The following is an 18,438-nucleotide window of genomic DNA, read 5'->3' on the forward strand; positions in this document are numbered from 1 at the left end:
GTGGGCCTGCTGTCGTCAGCAGCAATTTTCCTCCCCAGGAATTCAACCTCTGATGCCATGAAGACGCACTTCGAGCGTTTCAGTCTGAGTCCCACTTTGTCCAGACGATGTAAAACCTCTTCCAGGTTGTTCAGATGTTCCTTGGAGTCACGACCTGTGATCAGGATGTCATCTTGGAGCACGACGGTTCTGGGAACGGACTTCAGTAGACTCTCCATGTTCCTCTGAAATATTGCTGCAGCCGAGCGAATTCCAAAAGGACACCTGTGATAAATAAACAATCCTTTATGCATGTTAGTGCACATAAGTCTCTTCGACGTCTCGACCAGCTCCTGTGTCATGTAGGCTGACGTCAAGTCCAGTTTGGTGAACCACTTCCCCCCGGCTAGCGTTGCAAACAAGTCATCAGCCTTCGGTAATGGGTACTGATCCTGTTTCAAAACCCTGTTGATCACAGCCTTGTAGTCTCCACAGATTCTGACTGTGCCATCACTTTTCAGCACAGGAACAATGGGGCTGGCCCATTCATTAAATTCAACCGGTGATATGATCCCTTCACGCTGGAGTCTGTCCAGGTCGATTTCGACCTTCTCCCTCATCATATACAGAACTGCCCGAGCTTTATGATGGACGGGTCTTGCATCCGAGTCTGGAAGTACAAAACAACATTTAAAAATGCTTGGCACCAGGGGCGGGGTCAGGGTTACATGAGTACATAGAACAGTGACTTAGCGCAGTCTTACTTAAATGTCCACCACTGCTGCATTACTGCATTACATATCGCAGACAGACAATACATATATGCATTGCGTTACATGCCCCCAACATTGCAGTACATCACGAGGCCAACATTACAGTGCAGTAAACTTACATTACATCACACGAGGCCAACATTACAGTACAGTTACATTACATGACATGACAGGACCGCAACACAGACCGGGGATTGTATTCAACTTACCATCCTGTGTGAGTGGGTCAGCTCCAATGCTGGTGGTGGCATGATTGCTATCCCCGACCAGGACAGGGCACAGATCTCTCTTTATGTCAATGGCTCTTGGCTTGTGGGTCCTCCCCCCACCCCCCCACGCCGCTGATCTGCTGCTATTGCAGATGTCGTCTTCTGCAGAAAGTGAAATAAATGAAGAAAAATCTTCAATCCATTTAACATCGCAGGCAGACAGACACACACACATACACACATTAAAGCACTGTGTTGATCCTCTTGTCATTGCCTGAAAGCACGAATACATCGCCATAACCTTAAGATAAATAACATCATCCGTGTGACACTGAACCTACATTTACATGTTACATGGCACATGAGGGGTGCATAAATAAAATCATTACTCTTGCTACCCTCACCATGTCGTTCCACCTCTTACGGCATCTTTCCCCGGTGCGTAGCATGGTACTTGTGGAGGACACAGCCTCCCCGATCTCGTCCCATATTCAGTTGTACTCCTTTGGGAGGGGGCTTTCTACGACCACCCTTCGTTAGGTCGGAGTACCTCTCTGTAATATTCTCCAGAAGGGCTGGTTACTCCATCTCGTCGAAGGCGGGCGCCCTCAACCTCTCGTCCTTCTCGATGTTCCTGCGTTTCGACTTTAAAAAAAATATTTCCATTATATTTATGTTGTTATGATTTTGATTTGTAAAATATGTTTGATTATTCAAACTGTATAATTATTATTTGTTCTGAATATTTTTTAACTCTGCAATCTGTTATTAAACCAACTGACCCTCGACAAGCTTGCTGCTCCTTCTCATTCTCTCTCCCTCAACTTCAACTCACTGCGCATGCGCGGGTGACCCCTGACCCCCGAAATCGTGAGTAAAAAGCTTCTCTGAAAAAAACGGGGGGGAAAAAAAATCGCGCATGCACAGTGCAGTGCTGCACTGTCCATCGAAAAGAAAGTCGATCTGCATCGACTACAATGTTACCTGCCGCCCGCTGTACACCATTCACATACCGCCAAAAAAAATCAACCAAAATTGCACTGTTCGGTCTCAGAGGTATGCCAGCAGTTTGAAACGATGCACTGCCGAGAAATGGGTGGACCTTATGTAATGACCAATTTCCGGCCCTAAGTATGGTCTAACCAATGTTCGATACAGGTTTAGCATAACATCCCTACTTTTCAATTCTATACCTCTAGAAATAAACCCTCGTACTTGGTTTGCTTTTTTATGGCCTTGCTAACTTGTGTTAGCACAAGGCTTGCTGTTTTAGCTGATCTTCAGGGGTGTCTCGTGCCGTGTGTCCAAGAGAGAGAGCACACTGTGTGGCTTGAGTTTTTAAATCCCTTAAGTCCATTATCCCTCCGAAAGCCTCATGATTGAATCTTGGCTCCAGGACAGCTCCTTATTGGCTCTCCTCACACATGTGGCTGTCTGGAGGCCAATACACAAAAACCATGCGGCATCTCTGTGGGCCTCCATTTTGTTCCAACACTAACAGGCCTTTCCGTATAATCTACATTTTTAACAATTATACATACACATAATCAATTTTCATCATTAACAAACACTTTTATTCTTACAGACTCCCCACCTTGAGGGGGAAATATCCTTCTTGACCCCTCATATATCTTATACATTGAGGGGGAGAGGAAGAAAAGTAGGTGGCCTGACTTGGTCCCCACCTCGTAAGGTGTAGGGGATTTAATAACAGTCCGATAATATCTCCAGCAGAGACTCTCCCCTTCCCGGATCTTCAGTGCACCGTCGCTTCTCGAAGCACATTGATGATTGATGATGTCCGTGTGTCATGCTGCAGCTCCCGCTTCTCCATCTTCCCTCGGCTTCGGTCGTGGCCAGTGTCGTCCTGACAATCGTGAGGATCTGTAAAGTGGGTCTGTGGGAAACAAGTTCAGTGCAGTATTTACTCCGTGGCAGTTTTTAACTGATTAATGTGAAACCACTTCTTGTACTTAACGCCCTTTTTTCCCGGTAACTGAATCAAATAGACCGTGGGGTTCAATCGGTCTATAATCTTATGCGGTCCACACTACCCGGGCTCAAAGGCAGCTTCTTTTCCCATAATTTGGAATCATTACTGAGTCTCCCACCTCGTATTCAAAGGAAGTACCTTTTAATTTGTTTTTTTGACTTCCCCAATTTGGTGGCCACAAATCGATTGATCTGATCGGTGTGATCTACCACTTGTTCCAGCCACTTGGAACTACATGGTTTCATTGTCAGGGGATTCATCCCTGTTAGTGTTAGCTGGCCTGGTGTTCTCATGAGCCTCCCCGTCATGGCCTGATATGGGGAGACCTCTGTTCTATGAGGTGTGGGCCTCATTGCCATTAAGCACATTGGCAGCATGTTAGCCCATTGAGTGGGGTGATCCGCGCACAATTTTTTTTAACATTGACTTGAGGGTCCTGTTCCCCCTTTCGACCCCTCTGGACGACTGGTGAGCAATATGTAATTTGTGTTTTATCCACAACATTTCCTGCAGGTGGGTAAAAATTTTACCGGTAAAGTGTGAACCTTGATCGCTGTCCACTTGTACTGGTACTCCCCACCTACAAAACACATGATTCAGTAGTGTTTCGGCTGCTGTGATTGTGGTGTTGGAGCGGCAGGGGAATGCTTCGATCCATTTAGTGAATTGATCCACCACCGCTAGGGCATGCTGAAAATTGCCTTGCGCCTGTGGAAGTGGCCCAATGAAGTCTATCTGGAGGTGAGTCCGTGGCCCTTGAGGTGGGGGTGCACTTTGAAGCAAGGCTCGGTTAGTGCATGCGGGAGGATTGTGTTGCAGGCACGGTAGGCAGCGTGCCACATATTGGTCGATTGTTTCCCTCATGGAAGGCCACCAAGCTGTGGACGCTACCTTGTAGAAGGTTACCAAGGCTGAATAGTACCCTGCTATGGGGTGGGAGTGAAAGAGGGAGAGCAGTTCCTGACCCACCTCTGGTGAAACACACATCACCAGGCAGGCGTTTGGCTTTCTTTTGAACATCAGCAACTGCTCATCTGAGTCAGGGGCAGTGGCTAGTCTGGTATTGGGAGCCCAGGCTGTTGGTTGAGGAAGGGGTCTGCTTTCCTCGTGCCAGGTGCTTACAACAGCATATGATCAGTATTGCTGCTGCAGGGATTTTAAATCCAGGTGATCTGTTGGAGAGGCCTTGCTAACAGCATTGCAGGGCTCCACAACTATATCCTCTATCTCCCCATCAATCGCAGCATCCTTGGCTGCTCTGTCTGCTCTGGAATTTCCCTCACTATGTGGACCCCCTTTTCTATGGGCTGCTACCTTTCCTATGAAGCAGGGCTGGGATCGCTGTTTAAGGTGTGACCAGAGCAGGTGTAACCAGGGCCCATGGACCAGGGCCTTACCGTGTATCGTACAATAGTCATTTTTGTGGTATAGAGGCAGAGAGAGCATGGTGTTTATAGCATCGGACCAAATATTCACGGGTCTATCTGAGGTTTCCTTCACAGCAGTTAGAAGTGCGGCGATTTCTGCATATTGTGAAGACTGTTGCATCTTCGCTGGATGGTCCTTTCTGGCAATAGCATATCTGGTGTGAGGGGATCCTTCAACGTAATATGAGGACCCATCGATATAGACACCTGGGGCACCCTGTATGGGCTCTTTCTGCACAGGATGGGTCTTAAAGTTAATCAGGGGTAACGGACATTCATGCGGGTCCCCCTCATCGATCAGAAATTGTGGCAGCAATGTGGTGGGTTTGGAAATGGTATCAGTGTCTCTTTCCATAAATTCCAATGTCCATTTGCTGAGGCGCTGTGAGGAAACTAGCGAATCTCCAGGTTTGATCAGTAGTTTCAGAGGTGTGTGTCCGCTGTGCAGGATTGTAGCCTGTGGCCCAGTAATCAAGGTAAAGTGATGTACCGCCCAGAAGACGGCCAGTAGGTGGCGCGCGCATGCGGTATACATCCTCTCTGCCCCCTGCAGGATTCGAGACGCATATGCAATGGGCTGCAGTCGATCAGCTCGCGTTTGGCACAGAACTGCAGTGAGGCTTTGCTCTGTGGCCCCGACCTCCAAATGGAAGGGCTGCGTGGGATCAGGAGGGATCAGACATGCGGCCTGTATCACTGCAGTTTTTAATTTAGCCACGGACTGGGTGTGGGCATCAGTCCATGCTGGGTCTATGACATCACCCTGCAGTTTTATTAAATCAGACGGGCTTTGCACACTCTGCAAAGCCTGGGATAAAGTTCCTTTGGTACCCCACCAAATCCAAGAATGATCGTAGGGCTGTTTTCGAAGTGGGTAATGGCAGTCGCTGTATTATCTCCACCTTGTGAGAGTCAGGGGATGATCCCTCTGGAGAAATGGATACTCCTAGAAAGATGACCCATTCTTTTACTAATTGAGCCTTACGGGGATTCACCTTTAGTCCCGCCTGAGCCAACAATGTCAAAAGTTCATGAAAAAGGGACAGATGCTCCTCCATCATACTGTCGGTTGCCAGCAATAGGTCGTCTACGCACTGCAGCAAGAAGGTAGGGCGGGAAAAGTCATTTAAAATTGCAGCCATTCTTTTGTGGAATATCATGGGGGCATTGTGGAACTCCTGAGGCAGGCATGTCCGGGTGTAGCTCTGCTCCTCAAATGTGAACGCAAATTTGTACTGGTCTTCCCGCTTAACAGGAATACTCCAGAATCCATTGGCGATGTCGAGGGTCGAGAAATACTTGGAACCAGCAGGAATTTGAGATAATATAATATGGTAGGAGTTTCTCTTACTACTGGTGAGCAGGCTGGTGTTACAGAATTTAACTTTCTATAATCAATAGTCAGTCGCCAGCTTCTATCAGGCTTTTTAACCGGCCATGCGGGTGAATTGGTCGTGAAACTGCCTGTCCTAAGAACACCCTGCTTGACTAGGGATTTTATGGTGTTTCGGATGTAAGGGTGACTCTCCTTTGGGATAGGGTACTGTTTGGTGAATGAGTGGGAGGGTCCCTCAATAGATTCCTCGCCTGCCATTTTTTCACAGTCGTGCTTGCATGTGGCAAACTCCGCTAGGTATTGCTGAATTAGCTTTGCCACTGCTTCATTTTCGCTCCCCGCAGGGTCATACTTAGATGGTTTTTTAATAACAAAAACTGAGTGAGCATCTGAAAGTTCTATCAGTCCTGCCTTATTTTTTTTTTATTTATTCATTGCCAATCTTTCCAATTCTTTGTCAGATCACAAACGCCAGAGGTCACCTTGGGCCCATTCAAGGATCACTCTGCACCAATGTTTTTGCTCTTAGCCAAAAGGCCTAGAGCCACTGCACCGTTCCTGGAAGTACTGCAATACCAGGTTCGTGCCATGGAGGTGGGTGTGTGCCCCCCACCCACCTCCTATTTCCAAAAAGCATAGGAGAACCACCTTCCTGATCCAGGGAGAACCACTTTCTGGTCATGGTTACTCCCCTGTCAGGTCAGTTACGCATGATCTTAGCCAAAAGGCCGAGAAGCGATCAGTCCTGCCTTATCTCCCAATCCCATCCAAACACAGTCCTGATCATAATCTATCACCGAGCTATACTGATCCAACACATCAGTCCCTACAATTCCCCTTACGTCGGGGGTGGTCATCAGCATCGGTGCTGGGACCTTACAGGTGAGGCCTCCCAACTGAAGTTCAGTGGCCTTCCCTGTATACGCGGTGGTTGTATCATCATAAAACCCTTTAAGGGTCATACAACACTTGCCCGCCACCATGGCGTTCAGGGTATGGGGTGTGGATGATGGTAACGGCTGAGCCAGTATCGATAAGCATAATCTGTTGCTTGCTCCCTTTTAAGACAACAAGAACTACTGGTCTCCCGCTACCATCACGTCGGAACCCCACTTCCGACCAATCTTTGGAGGCCGAACCCTGTCATAGGGTCGATCCTGAATGGGACTCTCTAATTAGTGCGCATTGTCGATTATGTGCACCGGTAAATAATTTTGCATCCTCCCCGTGGCAATTTGGGTTTGTATAAGGGTTATCAATTTATCCAATCTTTGATCTGTCCCAGAGGTCTTGGATTCATCCTTCGGGAGGTATCTATGTGTTGCATCATGGTTCGGTGCTGGTCTGGATCTACTGCAGTCTTTTGCTAGGTGGCCTACCTTATTACAATTAAAGCACTGTCCCTTAAAGGGGTAGTTTCGAGATCCCTCCACCATTGACACTGGTTTATTTGCAGTGGGTGGTGACATCCCCTTTAATTGTTCTTTTACCATCTCCCAGGCTATTTGAGCGTTGGTCTGTATATCTGTTCACTGATTGGTGGGCCTAATGGCTATTCCGAGGGTGGTTTTAACTAAAGGGTAGAGTTGGGTCAGGAACATCGATTTAAATTGTTCCTGAATCTTTCCAACTGCAGCATTTGCGGATGCCTGGTTCTGCGTATGTTGATAGATATCATACAGGCGATTACAGAAGGCTCTAGGCCTCTCTTCTGGGCGCTGCTTGGTCTGATTAAGCAGAGCCACTACGTTCAAGTTTTGGATCCCTAAATGGTTTAGGATCTCGGTCATGAGTACATCGGCTGCTGCGCCAGGCTGGAGGACTGCTTCTGGCAGATTATCTTTTAGGGAAGTGGAACAGGCCAAGAAGAGGACTCGTGTTAAGTCTCTCTCTTCCAACTCGGGGTGACCCCTCCTAAAATTTGCCCACCTCCTATTAGCTTCCAGTGGGTCGTCCCCATCATTAATGGGCCCGAACTCGTGGCTACATGCCGTGGCATCAGCACCAGATATCGGCCGTGAGTCAGTATAGTTACTGGTGATGTTGCCATGCGCATTACGTCGTGAAAAATCAGTTACTACGGCTACGATTGGCTCTTGTGTCTCCAAGGTATCCCATCCTGCACCACCCTCCTGGGAATTATACTGACTGCCTCCTGTCATGTATGTAACCTCTATGTAACATCACTGCAATACTGTATATACTTAAGCAATGCACACCTTGACCACAAGGGGTGAACTTGTGGGAGACACTCCTTACCTGGTCATCCAGGTATATAAAGGGCGGTCCCACGCAGGGTCATCACTTCTTGGACCTGTGAATAAAGGTTCAGGTCATAGAGTGACCTTGTCCATGGAATGTGCCTCATTGGGTTTTGTGTCATTGAGCAAGAACATTACATTGGCGACGAGAAACAGGAATCAACGACCCACGAGAATGGCCAGAGGAACGGTACTGTGTTGGTGAGGACTGGGACGATTTCATTGAAAGGCTCCAGCAAAGCTTTGTCACAAAAGAATGGCTGGGAGATGCAGCGGCCGACAAGCGAAGGACCCACCTGCTGATCAGCTGTGGACCTAAGACGTACGCGCTGATGAAAGACCTGCTCGCACCCGAAAAGCCGGCGGACAAAACCTTTGAAGAGCTCAGCAAACTAATCGGTGGGCACCTCAAACCGGCGAGCAGCATACACATGGCCCGACACAGATTCTATACCCACCGACGTCATGAAGGACAGAGCATACCGGACTTCATTGCGGACCTCCGGCGTTTGGCCAGCCTCTGTAAGTTCACAGACGCCTGCAGGGGGGAGATGTTAAGGGGACTTCTTTATTTAGGGCATCGGTCATGCGGGGATTTTCCGAAAGTTAATTGAGACCAAGGACTTGACTTTGGAAGCGGCGGCATTGATGGCTCAGACTTTCATGGCGGGGGAGGAGGAAACCAAAATAATATACGTGCGCAATTCTGCCTCCAACACGGCGGGGGATCAGGGAGTCAATATCATAAACGCGACTCAGAACCCCGCAGGCAGGCAAGGGCAGTTCAACACACCCCAGGCAGCAATAGATCCCAGAGTAGGTTTTCAACAGAGACATGGCAGGCTGAACGGATATTTACGCCATCACAGTGGACAATGCGGTCCGGGATGGGGCCATTGACACCCACTAACAGGGTACTCAAGGGCAGTCAAAGGGACAATCAGCGAGGAATGCCGGATCATAGCTCCTTTGTTCACAACAATGGGAGTCTCAGCTCATGCTGGAGGTGTGGGGGAAAACATTCTGCCAGGACTTGCAGGTTTCAACAATTTGTCTGCAGAAATTGCAACCTCAGTGGCCATTTAGCTCGAATGTGCAGGAAGCCTATAACCAGGCTAATTTACGAGGCGGATGGACCAGAAGAGGAGTCTGTGAGGCAGGATGACTCTTGGGGCAAATCAATGGACGCTGAAGTTCAGCAGGTTCATGTGGCAAACATTCACAGCTCATATACCAAAATGCCACCAATGATGATGAAGGTTTTATTAAACGGCATCCCTGTACGCATGGAGCGGGACACGGGGGCCAGCCAGTCACTCATGAGCATTCAACAATTTGAAAAGCTATGGCCACTCAAAGCCAGTAGACCCAAACTAGAACGCATTGAGACACAACTACGGACGTATACCAAAGAAATCATTCCAGTACTAGGCAGTGCAATGTTGGCGGCCACACACAATGGATCAGTGAACCGGCTGCCGCTCTGGATTGTCCCGGGCAATGGTCCCGCACTGTTGGGAGGAGCTGGTTAGCTGAGATGAACTGAAAATGGGGGGATGTGCACGCAATGTCATCTGTGGAGCGAAGTTCGTGCTCACAAGTCCTACAACAATTTGAGTCACTATTCCAACCTGGCGTCGGGACGTTCAAAGGTACCAAAGTAGTGATTCGCATCACCCCGGATGCCAGACCAGTGCACCACAAAGCCAGAGCGGTACCGTATGTTATGCAGGAGAAAATTGAGAGTAAATTGGACCGTTTGTTGAGAGAGGGCATCATCTCGCCTGTTGAATTCAATGACTGGGCGAGCACCATCGTTCCCGTCCTAAAAGCGGATGGCTCTATCAGGATCTGCGGCGACTACAAGGCCACTATTAATCGGGTGTCCCTACAAGACCAATATCCGCTCCCGAGAGCGGAGGATCTTTTCACCACGCTGGCAGGCGGCAAGCTGTTTACCAAGTTGGATCTCACTTCAGCCTACATGACCCAAGAACTGGCCGACGAATCTAAACTACTGACCACCATCACTACGCACAAGGGACTGTTCGTTTACAACAGGTGCCCATTTGGCATGTGATCAGCGGCCGCGATTTTTCAAAGAAACATGGAAAGCCTGCTCAAATTCATTCCTGGAACAATCGTATTTGAGGGCGACATCCTCATCACGGGTCGTGACACTGAGGAACACCTCCACAACCTGGAGGAGGTACTACGCCGACTGGACCGGGTAGGCCTGCGACTCAAGAAGTCTAACTGTGTGTTCTTAGCTCCTGAGGTTGAGTTCCTGGGCAGGAGGGTTGCTGCAAATGGGATTCGGCCCACCGAATCCAAAACAGAGGCGATTCGACGAGCGCCCAGGCCTGGCAACACATCGGAGTTGCGTTCATTTCTGGGACTCTTGAACTATTTCAGGAACTTTCTGCCAAACTTAAGCATGCTGTTGGAGCTGCTTCACGTGCTCCTGCGTAAGGGTTGTGATTGGTTTTGGGGGGACTGTCAAGAACGGGCTTTTAATCGGGCGTGGAACCTACTTTGTTCAAATAAGTTATTGACCCTGTACGACCTCTGTAAGAAATTGGTTCTGACATGTGATGCATCGTCCTATGGGGTTGGGTGCGTGTTGCAGCAGAGTAGTGCTGAGGGTCATCTACAACCTGTGGCTTATGCTTTCAGGTCGCTCTCTCAAGCAGTGCAGGGATATGGGATGGTTGAGAAGGAGGCACTCGCATGTGTCTATGGTGTAAAAAAAAATGCATCAGTATCTTTTTGGCAGGAGGTTCGAATTAGAGATGGACCACAAGCCGTTAACATCCCTGTTGTCAGACAGCAAGGCTGTCAATGCCAACGCGTCAGCTCGCATACAGCGATGGGCTCTCACGCTGGCTGCTTATGACTACTCCATCCGACACCAGCCTGGCACCGAAAATTGCGCTAACGCGCTCAGCAGGCTTCCACTGGCCACCACCGAGGGGACAGCGGAACAAAGCGCTGAGATGGTCATGGCCGTTGATGCCTTTGACAGCGCAGACTCCCCATCACAGCCCGCCAGATCAAAATCTGGACAAACAGAGATCCCCTCCTATCTTTGATTAAGAAATGTGTCCTGACTGGGGATTGGGCGCCCGCACACGGAGCATACCCTGAGGAGGTCAAACCGTTTCACAGGCGGATGGATGAGCTCTCCATCCAAGCTGACTGCCTACTATAGGGCAGCCGGGTAGTCATGCCCCAGAGGGGCAGGGAGGTATTCATCAGGGAACTCTACAGCGAGCATCCAGGCATCGTGCTGATGAAGGCCATTGCCCGGTCACATGTTTGGTGGCCGGGAATTGATTCAAACCTGGAACACGGTGTTCGCAGGTGCACGACGTGTGCCCAGCTAGGTAATGCCCCCAGGGAGGCCCCGCTCAGCCCGTGGCCCTGGCCCACCAGGCCATGGTCACGTATTCATGTAGACCATGCGGGCCCATTCGTGGGAAAAATGTTTCTCATTGTGGTAGATGCGTACTCGAAATGGATCGAGTGCATCATTTTGAATTCGTACACGACATCCACCACTGTGGAGAGTCTACGTGAGGTCTTTGCAACCCACGGCTTGCCGGACATCCTTGTTATCGATAATGGCCCATGTTTCACGAGCTACGAATTCCGGGAGTTCATGTTGGGCAATGGTCTCAACCGTGTCAGGACAGCAGCGTTCAAGCCGACCTCCAATGGCCAGGCGGAACGTGCGGTCCAAATCATTAAACAAGGCATGCTCAGGATTCAAGGACCCTCCCTTCAATGCCGCCTATCGCGCCTCCTGCTGGCCTATAGGTCCCGACCGCACTTGCTCACGGGGGTCCTGCCCGCTGAGCTACTTATGAAACGAACACTCAAAACTCAGTTGTCCCTCATTCACCCAGTCCTGACCGACATAGTTGAGGGCAAGCGCCAGTTCCAAAACGAGTACCATGACCGAAATTCAAGGGGGAGATGTATGGAAATAAATGACCCCGTATCTGTCCTCAATCATGCCGCGGGGCCCAAATGGCTTGAGGGTACTGTAATAGACAAAGAACAGGGTCATCGTGGTTAAACTAAACAATGGGCAGATACGCCGTAAGCATCTGGACCAAGTAAAAAAAAAAGGTTCAGCATGGACACTGAAGAACCTGAGGAAGATCATGAGATGGTGCTCACACCACCGCCAGTGAACGAGCAACAAGAACATTCAACGGCATGCACAGTCCCGGCCGTCAGCCCGGACAGGCCGGAATCACCACAGGTGACAGATACTCATGCCAAGGCTCAACAACCAGAGCCCCAACTGTGGCGCTCCACGAGGGAGCATAGACCACCTGAAAGACTTAACCTATGATCCCAGTAAGACTTTGGGGGGGAGGTAATGTCATGTATGTAACCTCTATGTAACACCACTGCAATACTGTATATACTTAAGCAATGCACATCTTGACCACAGGGGGTGAACTTGTGGGAGACACTCCTTACCTGGTCATTCAGGTATATAAAGGGAGGTCCCACGCAGGGTCATCACTTCTTGGTTCTGTGAATAAAGGTTCAGGTCATAGAGTGACCTTGTCCATAGAATGTGCCTCGTGTGGGTTTTGTGCCATTGAGCAAGGACATTACATCTTCCTCTTCCCAATCTGTCTCCCCCTTGTCCCCTTCTGCTGTCTCTGTTATGGCTCCCCGTGTTACTGCGGATACCAGGGCCTGCTGCTCCCCTAACTTACTTTTTAGCCTCACTATTTCTCGTTGGCACTGGGAGTGATCTGCCTCCCTATGTGGCTTCTTAATTACTTCTCTTGTGCTCTCCTAGCATCTTCTATCTCTTACTGGAGCCTCAAGTTTTCCAATTTATATTTTTTTAACTCTAATTTGTTTTCATTTGCTTCAACAATGGCTGCGATGGCATTTAAGTTTGAAAGGCTTTGTTGCTGTAGCAGTGAAGCTGACTGTTTGGCTCCTCTTTCTAATTGCTTAATACTGTGGTTTAAGTGGCCAATTTCCTGCCTTAAATGCTGTCTTTCTCCATCTTTTAACTGCTTCACAAGTTTGAGGCCTTCTTCCTTTTGTTGCTTTATATCTTCAATCTCTCTTTCTTTTAACTGAATCTCTTTTACTTGCAATTCTTTCAAATCGTATATCACTTTGGTGTCTTGCCTCATTGTACAAAAGAATCATCAAAAAGCTGTCTCGCCAGTTGCCCGCATTCTCCACCAATTCGTAAGATTTCTGAATCTCTCTGGGCTTATATTTGACAGTGAGACAATTCGTTCAAAACAATTGGAAGGGTTTATTAAAAACATACACACATGCACATTAGCAGCAGTGATCAGTTATCTTAAAAACACACACACATGCACATTACCAACAGTTGTCAATTATGTTATAACAGAGCTACAATGAGATTATAATAACGAGTGATATACGTTACGTCCCTTTTGCTGGCTGGTTTGGACACACGGCTTGCTGTTTTAGCTGATCTTCAGGGATGTCTCGTGCCGTGTGTCCAAGAGAGAGAGCAACCTGTGTGGCTTGAGTTTTTAAATCCCTTAAGTCCATTATCCCTCCGAAAGCCGCATGATTGGACCTTGGCTCCAGGGCAGCTCCTTATTGGCTCTCCTCACACATGTGGCTGTCTGGAGGCCAATACACAAAAGCCATGCGGCATCTCTGTGGGCCTCCATTTTGTTCCAACACTAACAGGCCTTTCCGTATAATCTACATTTTTAACATTTATACATACACATAATCAGTTTTCATCATTAACAAACACTTTTATTCTTACAAACTCTCTGCTACCTCGTCCCTAGAATCTTTTAAAATGTGTGGATGTAATCCATCCGGACCAGGGGTTTTATCCTCTTTGAGTTTGATTTGTTTTTTTAATATATCGCTCGTTTCATTTTAAATGTACTTATCTCCTTACTAATCTCATCATCCATTGGCAAGTCCACCTGTTCAATTTCCCTGGTAAATACTGAAGCAAAATAATTAGCTTATAATTTCTGCCATCTCTCAATCGATACCTGTGGTATTATCCTGTCTATCCTTTAATGGCCCTATTCCCATCCCAACCTTCCTTTTTTTATTGATGTGCCTGTAAAATATTTTACTATTTTGTTTTATGTTCCTTGATAATTGAATTTTATAGTTCCTCTTTGCCTTCCTAATTGTTTTTTTGACTTCTCTCGTAATCTTTTCATATTCTCCCTTCTCATGCACTCCTCTGCTGTCTATGTACTTAATGTAGGCCTCTTTCCTTGCCCTCAATTGTTCCCTTGTGGCATTATTCATCCATGGAGTCTCATTAGTGTTTAGTTTGTTCTTTCCTTTTATATATTATTCCTGCACTCAGTTGAACACCAGTTTAAATGTTTCCCATTGCTGTTCTACATCGTTATTTGCCAATATTGTTGCCCATTTTATTTTCCCAAGTTCTATTCTCAGGCCTTCAAAATCATCTTTACTCCAATTACATTCAAAAAACTGCCAACACTTTTCTTCCAATTACGGATTAAAAGTGAGTGACTATACTTCCTTCAAGGGGAATTGCTGACCTTTGTTGTTGGGAAACTAGTTTAATTAGTTCAGTTAAGTGTACCAAGCAAAGGGGTTTCTGTGTTTTGCAGGTGTGAATGGAATTGGATTCTGTATATTGATGCCAGCTATTCAATTCACAACAAGGAATCATTTATATGAATATCACCATTGTAATAGTTTGGCTCAAATGTATATTTCGTGAGGATACATTTCAGTTGACAGTAGCCTTTTTCAAAGTGGCTGTGGGTATTCTGAAAGCTGCAAAGTCTTACTCCATTGTATTTTTGTTTGGTAATATCTTAAAATGAGCTTCCTTTCTTTCAAATTAAGTAAGTGGATAAAAGCGGGCTCCATCTTCAGATTCTTTAGTTCTTGCTGGATTCTGAAGGCTAATTCAGGGCAGCACGGACCAGCCCACACTGCGATATGTGAGCGCACTAGGTCCGTGCAGCAGAGCTGGTCTCCAATTGTCTTGGGTAATCCTTGCCACTGGACCAAAACCTAGCTCTGTCAAGCTCCTCTGCTGGCTGGTGTGCAACAACCACCCCACGCTAAAAAAATTCACACACAGGCATCTTCCACCCTTCAGGATGTAGTTCGGGTCCTTCATTGAAACACCTGTGAACTCATCCTTTTTTTGGCGTGGAAGCAAGTCATCCTCGTTTCGAGGGACTGCCTATGCTGATGATGACCTGTGAATGTGTGCATCACGTACTTAATGTGAACATCCTTCCTGGGGATAAAGCTCAAGACTGCATTCTGTGACCAAGAGGCACAGGAGTACATGTGCTAACATTCACTGTGTCTGTTTCAAGAACTGTTTTATTCTAAGACGGTTTTACTTCCAAGAAACTATTTTAACTGCTGCAGAAGGGTTGATGATAACTGTGTATGTCTCATCAGCCTAAAATCAATAGTGGTAAGGTTCTAGGGGCTGGATTTTCCGTTTTGCCGTTCGAGGTGAAAACGAAGGCGGGGCAGGAAAGTTACCACCCGGGTAATGTCTGCGCTGTGTGGAGAAATATTTGCCGTCTGGACCCTGCGCCAGGGGTAGCGCAAAGGGAGGTGTTGTACGACTTTTGCGGCGCAAAAATGGGAACCTCGCCAACTAAAGTGCGGGGCCGGGAGCGCTCCGAGAGAGGCCTTGGGAGGGGTAAAGAAATTCACAAAAACATTCCAAAAACATTGCCCACACCACCACAACCCAAATCAGTACAAAAAAATAAACGAATAAACACTGGAACTTACCTTTTTGCACTTAATCTCCCTCACCGCCGCCGGCAGGGTTTTCCCTGGTGGTCATCGCGGGGCACGCTTCGGGGCCTAGGGTGTGAGTCCAAACTACTGCCAGTGTCACAACGAGAGGCGTTTCACATCCGGCGCAGCTCTTCCCAGCAGTGCTTCTAAGCGCCGCCACAAAACCCGACCGGAGGATCGTGACCGGACTCCGGACACAGGAGACTTCGCCGCCCCATTTCTTGCCGCTCCGGGGCGAGACTTGGAGCGCAAAGGACCCGAAAATCCATCCCCAAAGGCCATAATAGTGAATAAAATGAATACTCATTTAGAAACCTATGGGTTAATTAAGAACAACAACTTGCATTTATATAGCGCCTTTAACGTAGTAGAACGTCTCAAGGTGCATCACAGGAGCGTTATTAAGCAAAATTTGACACCTAGCCACATGAGATATTAGAGCAGAAAACCAAAATCTTGGTCAAAGAGGTAGGTTTTAAGGAGGGTCTTAAAGGAGGAAAGAGAGGTAGGGAGGCAGAGAGATTTAGCAAGGAAATTTCGGAGCTTCGGGCCTCGGCAGCAGAAGGCATGGCCACCGATAGTGGAGTGATTAAAATCATGAATGCTCAACAGACCAGAATGAGAAAAGAGCAGGCATCTCGGGGAGGGAATGAATTATGCCTGCAATCAGTTTGCACCTTTGGGGTGCATCTAGGAGCCCTGCAAGCCTTCCGGGCAGGCCCAATCATGTCCGTTAAGTTTCCCCCAGGAACACGTATGTGGGTGGAGACCTGATGTAATGGCTTGCTGTTTCTGGAGATACCACATTCCTTATACCCAACAAAGAGGACAGGTTACCCCTAGATGCTTTCAGTAAGTTGTTGCTATTTGGTTACACAGAGTGATATCTGTGTTAGTAGTCACTTCAGTTACCTATTACCATGCTATCTGCTTGTTAAATTATCTTGCGCTCAATCGATTCTTGGTCTAAATAAATAGAACTACAGTATGCATTAAGCAATCTCCTCCAGGAGACACTGAGGATATTACCCTTCCATTTTGTTCAGCACTCACCCAGAATTTACATACAACATGCTGATATAAGAACATGACTTAGCATAATTCCATTGTAGTTGTTGGGTGACTTAAAGCTAAAGCCCTCTCTGGGACTCAAATCTTTTTTCTGTAGAAGTTTGTGGATTTTTTGCTCTGATTCTATCCTTGTTTTCAAATCCCTCCATGGCCTTGCCTCTCCCTATCTTTGTAATCTCCTCCAGCCTTCTTGAGCCACCATTGGTGGCTGTGCCTTCTGTTGTCTAGGCCCCAAGCTCTGGAATTCCCTCCCTAAACCTCTCCGCCTCTCTACCTCTCTTTCCTCCTTCAAGATCCTCTTTAAAGCCGACCACTTTGACCAAGCTCCTGCCCTGATTTCCCCTAATGTGGCTCGGTGTCAAAATGTTAATCTCATAAATACGCCTGTGAAGCGCCTTGGGACGTTGCACTACGTTAAAGGTGCTCTATAAATACAAGTTGTTGTTGTTGATTTTGTACTTGTAAATTATGATGCACACCCCTTTGTCAGCAGTCACTGAACCCGGCTGAGCCAGTGATACAGGGTAAGCACCGCATTTCTGTGACTGCTTTCTGCAGCATTGAATTCTGTGATTGTCACCTCTTCTCAAGGCAAAATAAGAGCAGCAAAAAGTTAATAAAAATGTGGAAACCGGGTTGCCTCAGTTTTTATTTTTATTTCAAGAGCATTCAGACTGATTTGAGGGAGCTAATTTTAATAACATAGAATTACGCACAGAAACAGGTCATTCGGACCAACTAGTCCATGCCGGCGTTTATGCTCCACATGAGCCTCCTCTCACCCCTCTTTTAACCCGATCAGCATATCCTTCTAATGTACAGTACGGGATCAATATGCTGCTTTGCACACACTTCAAATCGCCTCTCTATTCCTGTACTACTGTAAAAGATACAAGCTAAAGTGCTCCACCAGACCGTTATTTAAATCCAAAATATTTTCCAAAATAAGCTGAACTTGATGGGTGGGGAGCAGCTTCTTGTTCCCTTTAATTGCTGGGATATATTGATATGTCTCTGTGGAGTTTTCCATCATCCACATGGGTGTAACTCGACCACGTGCTACTTCAGATAAACGCCTGTGATTAGAGTCACACTCACACCATTACGAATTCTAAATGCAAAGGTAAATAATAAACTTCACGCAAGTGTAATTAAATAAGCTGCCGTTTCACATTTAGTACTGTTTCCGAAAATGCTTTAAAATAATATTTTTAAAGGATTTCAGAGGACTGAAACTGCGGAAAATAAACATTGCAAATAAATTATACATCTTGTGCTTGATGGCTGTATTAGTGTAACTGAAAATGAACAAATAGGCTCCTACATATACAAACATCCAGATATCTAGGCAGAGCAGATGATGAAATAGTATAACAGTCCAGCAAAGCTGGTGCACCGCATAGCCCAGGTTCACGAATATAAATGTTATGTTATTTCTGTGTCTGTTTCTCATTAAGAAAAGTATATGCCGTCAGAAGGGGAAGTGCTGTGTATTTATACTGGAAACAAAGTCAAGCAAATATTACAACAACATTCTCCACTGAGCTCAGCAAACAACTTGACATTGGTCTAATTGGTCT

At 47.1% G+C, this 18,438-nt stretch overlaps 1 protein-coding gene and 1 non-coding gene across 2 annotated transcripts in view; one reads left to right on the forward strand and one right to left on the reverse strand.

Moving 5' to 3' along the window:
- LOC139281424 (receptor-type tyrosine-protein phosphatase R-like) overlaps nucleotides 1–18,438 on the forward strand; it is a 265,446-nt gene that overhangs the window by 193,311 nt on the left and 53,697 nt on the right. The window lies entirely within an intron of this gene.
- LOC139225997 (U2 spliceosomal RNA) lies at nucleotides 6,260–6,457 on the reverse strand. Its single transcript, XR_011587192.1, has one exon. It is a non-coding gene; the product is annotated as a U2 spliceosomal RNA (small nuclear RNA).

The sequence above is a fragment of the Pristiophorus japonicus genome, chromosome 15 (genome assembly GCF_044704955.1).
Source record: "Pristiophorus japonicus isolate sPriJap1 chromosome 15, sPriJap1.hap1, whole genome shotgun sequence".
NCBI classification, from domain to species: Eukaryota; Metazoa; Chordata; class Chondrichthyes; family Pristiophoridae; genus Pristiophorus; species Pristiophorus japonicus.